Below are 6,287 nucleotides of genomic sequence, written 5' to 3'. Positions count from 1 at the left end.
CTTAAAACTATTTATTTTGATTTTCATCATATCCTTTCCATGTGCATTTCCCTTGGTTTTAGTCCCATTTTTCTTTATTTTATTCAAAAAAAATTTTATAGATGCCTCTACTTGTCTCACCACTCATTAATTGTTTGGGATATTCATTCCATTCACCAAGTTGGCATCTATTCTAAGACTTTGTGTCATGGCCAAGCTAAATGATTTGCCTCTAGTTTCTCTCCAATCTAGTCACCTAGTAGCATGTGAAATCTATCTCTTCCTAATTATTATTCTCTCCATCTTGTTCATGACCATTTCATTAATGAATCCTTCCTCATAATTTTGGATAAGTGAGACAATGCTAGCTCAAGGAATCTTTTCAATCTTTTTTCAAGATTCTTTCCCAAGTAATAATCTTGCATATTGGAAAATAAATTACGCTTCTATTTTTCCAAGCTACTCTTCCTTATAATGTTTAGATTTATTCTAAAGTGCTCATTGTGACTCGTGTTTACTACTCTTCCTATTAGTCTCATTCCAATATCTCCTACAAAAATATGGAATGATTACATTTATATTTTATTTGTGTCTCCTAAATATCCACAAAATTTGGATCAATAATACAATTTTTTAATAATATTTAATTGTAAAAGAAAGGATTAAAATGGAACTAAACACTCTAAATAAATTAATCATGGTTAAAGGGATAAACTAGGATCAATTCATGAAGGCAATATCTGTTATCTTAAAATTAATAGATTCATGCAAGAAAAGAAATATTAAATCTAGAGATAAAATTCTTGAAAAATTTAGCTAGCTAAAAGCGAAAGTATGCTATCAAGCTCTCATTTTCACACAGACTAGCAAAGGTTGTAGAGGAGGAATCACTATTGAACTTACCCCTATCTCATATAACCCTATGTTTGCTAGGCCACACAATAATTAGAAGATCCTAATTACTACTGTCCTAAACCTTGCATTGACCATCACAATTTCACAGTGAATTGAGTTAATTAGTCCATTAGCGAGATTGGGAAAGAGTTTGGTATTGAGTTAGGTGTTGGTGGAAGGTTTAAGGAGGTACACTATCATCATAATTAATGTTAGAGAGTGTTGTGTGAAGAAGAATGGCCACAAAAGGAGTGACTGTCCTAAGTGCTTGAGACTGTCACAAAAAGTGAGTGTTGCAACAGTGAATCTTCCTTTGACCTTTGTGTGTTTGGGAGGGTAAAGACCCACATATCAACTATCTACTTTGACATCCTAGCATGGTGTCGACCTACTCTAAAACCTTATGGGCACTCTCTATCTAATACTAACATATACATAACATGTGCCTCTCATATAACCCTATGTTGGCTAGACCCCACCATAATTAGAAGATCCTAATTACTAAAAACACTAGATTCTCCCCTAAAAGGTTGTTGAGTCATAGAAGGCCTAGCTTGATAGCCCTATAGTCTCTCACACCTAAAATATCCTTGTGTCTATGATGGTCAAATGTGACTTCCCTATGGCCCCTACTATGCTCTAGTAGACCTTTGTCCCTAATATTGATACTATTGGGTTTTTCTTTGTAAATCATATAGTAAGTCTAAATTATCCTTTGAAGGATGGGGAGGGCTATTGACACTTTAGTCCCTTAATAAAGGTTACAAACTTCTCTCATGCCTCTTGTGTCCTCCCATGTACCTCCTTTTCCATAAGATACTTTTCCATAGCAACCCTAAAGTCATTTGGGTTGGCCATGTGTAGGAAAACTAAAATTTTGGGCTTTCCACCCCTATTGAAATAATTGACAAGTAACTTGTCTTGAATGTAATCTACGAACTACAAGAACTCCAAAAACTAACTCTCATGTTGAGCCACTATGAAACCTTATTATGTAAATTGTGAAACTCATCTATGCATCTCTGTCAAAAATATTTTGAAATAGAACACACTTTGAAGCACTCCAAAATGGTATCTGGAGAGGGTTTCCAATGTGAGTTGGTGCATTTTATCCTCCCAGTACCACAAGGTGGAAGCATGTCCTCTCAAAAATTGCATTGAAAATTATGCCTTTTTAGGTTGCTCATATATAGATGCAACCCAAAGCATAAGTCCAAGCTAATTAGTAAACAAGACTTATCCTCAACCCCATTTGTGGATCTTAAAAATGTAGAGGATTGGAGATGAAGCAACTCTCAAATATGATCCTTTGGCTCATGATATGTGCTTGCTATAGTCTATACCTCTTGTATTTATGCATGATCAATATTATATCTGCTCTATATGTATTTCCCAAATTCAAGGCGAACTCCTAATAAGCTCCCAAGATGAAAGTATATGCTCGTCTACTACAAGTGGATCCTCATGGCTTGTAATATTCGAGGTCCATACTCAGGCTACTCATCTTGGTGAAAACTCTCAAAGTGATATGACCCTTCCTTCCATTTCCTACACCCTATTTTCTAACCCACACCTCATAACCTTTACCTCACTTCCTATCATTATTACCTTCCATCTACCTTTCATATCCCCTATCTTAACCTCCTCCACTTTCCTACATCATATCCTACACCTTAACCTCATACACACTTACTTTTACTTCACCTACCTAACCCCATTCCATCCTTCACATCCTTTTATCTCCCCCCACTCACTTCCCTACCTTACAAACCCCTAACATATCCTAACTTACTCTTTTACCATTACATCCTTCATCACTTACCTCCTTATCTTATCCTAACCCACACCTCATAACCTTATACCTCTTAGCTTCCATTTTATACCACCTTCCTAATGGTACACTTATGCTCCCCTCCAAAACACCGAGAAAAAATAGCACTCGATCACTACACAATGCTCTCATGGTTGTGCAACAGGGATTTTCTATCACTACCATATATACCAGCATCCATAATTGGGATATATTTTACATAATGGCACTTGATCACACAGATTTAGGTCATCCATCCCCTTAATGAGGATATATTTTAAATATGGAAAGTAGTGTTAATATGTTTCAGGCTAACTATATTGTTCATTATTTAAAATGCAGTGTTTAAATAATACATGATTGTAGGATTGTTCAACAGTTTAGGTCTTGTAAGAAATTCTTCTTTTAAATCGATCATATCATATTATAGAAACCTCTCACCATCTCTGCTATTGCCAATTAATCTGATAATTATATAATAAAATTTGAATCTAAATATTTGAATATGTATAACAATGAACTTTTTGATTATACCCTACCTTTTTCTTGCAGCGATTAAACCATTCCTACATCCTGCAACGATTAAACCCATAGGGAACTATGTCCACCTCCCTCCTTCATGTTCATCGGGGGATGGCCCCTACCTGCATGTTCCCTATTGTGATCCCCATTGTGATCCCCTAATATGAAACCAACTAGAAATGAAAGCGATTAAAAGTCACCTGTGATTCCATGGAGAATCTCACCACTAGTTCATTGTAGAGCTTAGGTCTCATCATAAAACGCTTTTTTATTCTTTTCTATAATAAAACCCTCCAAACTTAGTGAGTTTGAAGAGGAATCCAAGTACGCCATCTTCATTTTCAGCAAAGTAGTTGAGGCAGCCTAATCCTTGATTTTTTCTGTCTACAAATTTTCTTCTTAAGGAAAAAGGTATTTTGGGAACACTAATGCTTTTGCTGGGCTCATATTAGCAGATTTGATTTAGGTTGCAAGTAAGAAATCCTTTTATATAATTCCTAAGTCTCTAAATGCACTTGTTTTCTCTTTCAATAGGTGGTTTATTATAGGCATCAAGGAATCAATACAACAAAAGGTTTTTGTTTTCAAGCACTTCTTTAGAATGTATCAAAATGATTATGGTAAATATTTTTAGTTGATAAACAACGAGTTTGTTTTTTGAGTTATTTCAGAATTATGTGAAAATTTGATTTTTTGTTGAAATTGATTTGATTGGTTCATAATAATTGACAGATATAGTAATTTTTGTGCAAAACCTTTCATATGCATGAATTTTTTTGATATTTTAGAAGTGTAAAAGGTCTTAAATGAGAAGGACAATAGAATACCACCTATAAGATAGCCCATAAGAGTTGGTAGCATATATAGACAATGCCATGAATAATAATTTTAGTATGGATCTTCTCTACTTTAGTCTCTTTATGGATGATTATAGGAGTCACTTTGAATCAAGATGAATAAGATTACTTCTCAATTCTTAGGAAGGAGTTTCAAACATGTGAAAATTTCGATGAGAGACATAAAGATCATCTTTATTGAAAGGAATCTAGGTAAAAGTAGAAAATTCTTGTTTTATCCTAAGAGAATATATATGCTAAAATTTGAAATGTTACATCTAATAATTTTATAAGCAAACAACATATATGCAAAAAAAATCAACACACAAAAGATCACAGAACACATTAGATACCTTAGAAAAATCCTTTCAAACAAAAAATTAGCAACAAAGGATCACTCAATGTATTGTCACAATTATCATCATCAATATTACATTCATAGAGAATCTGCTCCTCTATCTTAATTACCAACCATTTCTTGAGAAATTTTGGTTGAATAATTGTTGCAAAATATAATTTTTTCACATCTTTATCCTAAACATCCACCAAATAGATCAAGCCTAAAACTAGAAATTAGAAATAATTTTCAAAACCATGAGAAAATAACATGGTCTAAAAGTAGCAATCAAATATAGATAGGGAGAGCTCAAACCACTGTTTGCAGTTGGTGCTGGCACTAGGGAGTCGACCTCTTGATTGGCTGGAGTTGAAGCAACATCATCAGCATCGAGGGGTAGGGAGGTAGGGCCCTGAAGCATCCTTCTTCAATTATTGTATAGAAAGTGGCCAGCCTTGTGATCATTCCGAACTGAGTCTGGTAAGTCCCAAGCATGGTTCAAAAAAGGATGATCACCATGGTATTCGACCCTACTATTAGAAGGGTGTCTAGCATCACTTTTCCCATCAAACCTGTAGTCCTCGGGCTGCATTGCGCTGCCCATGCTTAGGGAATTTGGTCGGCCAGATCACTATTTCCCATTATCAACCAGCGATGGGACGCTTATGCAAATAGTTGTGGTTGAAGCCAACAAAGATGGATAGAGATTTGATAGTGAGTGTCCGCCTCCACTTCCACCAAATCATACTCCAGCGCCACTTCTAGCCTAATGTGCAGAACCGGCTGGTTTCACACCAATGATCTTCCCTGCCATGATTAAACCTATAGGTTAGCTAAAGAGGTGGGACAAATGAGAGGCGGGATTTTGTAAAGAGGTAGGATTTATGAAATGAATTGGTCTTTTCTTTTTTTTTAAAGTAATGCACGCAGTCGTTAGAATTTCAATGAACGTGGGCACTTTTTCTAAAAAACCCCAAATGTCATTACCAATTCCTTCTCCGTTGAAACCAAATGTTGCATTATCATCAGAATTCCAACGAAATCGGGCATTTTAAAAAAAAAAATCAAGTTTGATCACAATATACCTCCTCTGTCAGAAACCTCCATCGGAATTTTAGGCTAAATATATTAGTGAATATTTATGCTCATTGACTTTCTAACCTGAAGTAGCCAAATGAATATCTAAAGTCTATTTGAAAGATTCAACTTCCCATTGACAAACAACCCCCATAAGAGGAGTATTGTCCACAAGCTAAAGATGAAAGTGTGGGAAACCCATGACCCCAACTCCATCCTTGAATTAAACCATGAGAAACATGATACTTAATAAATTTTTGCAAACCCTCTACCATAAGAATAAAAAAATAGGTAGAAAGAGGATCCCCTTAGTGAAAAACCTTGGAAGCTCCAAATAGCACAGATTGCTTACTATCGATAATAACATAGAAGGAACAAGAAGTAACATAAATCATCATCTAGTTGACCTACTCTTGACTAAGACCAAAAGTAATGAGAATTTTTTCCAAGAATCACCACTTAACTCTATCATAAGCTTCGACCATATCTAGTTTGATGAACATAGATATCTCCTTAGACACCACCATAAAGTATATGGCTTCAAAAGCAATCACCACCCGATCTAAAATTTGTCTATCTACCACAAAACCCCCTTGCTCATTCGAGATGAAATTCAAGAGCCAAATTTTAAGCCTCTTTGAAGTCAATTTATTAATAATTTTGTAAACCACATTACAAAGAGAAACAGGCCTAAAAAAATCTAACTGGTTAGCACCTTCCTTTTTAGGAATAAGAACAAGGAAAGTAGAATTCAAATCCCAAAGAATTTGTTTGCTACCATAAGATTCTCATACCATTTCCAACAAATCCAACTCAAGAATATCCCAAAATT

Source organism: Cryptomeria japonica, chromosome 10 (assembly GCF_030272615.1).
Source record: "Cryptomeria japonica chromosome 10, Sugi_1.0, whole genome shotgun sequence".
NCBI classification, from domain to species: Eukaryota; Viridiplantae; Streptophyta; class Pinopsida; order Cupressales; family Cupressaceae; genus Cryptomeria; species Cryptomeria japonica.
Note: the sequence above shows the minus strand (reverse complement) of the source record.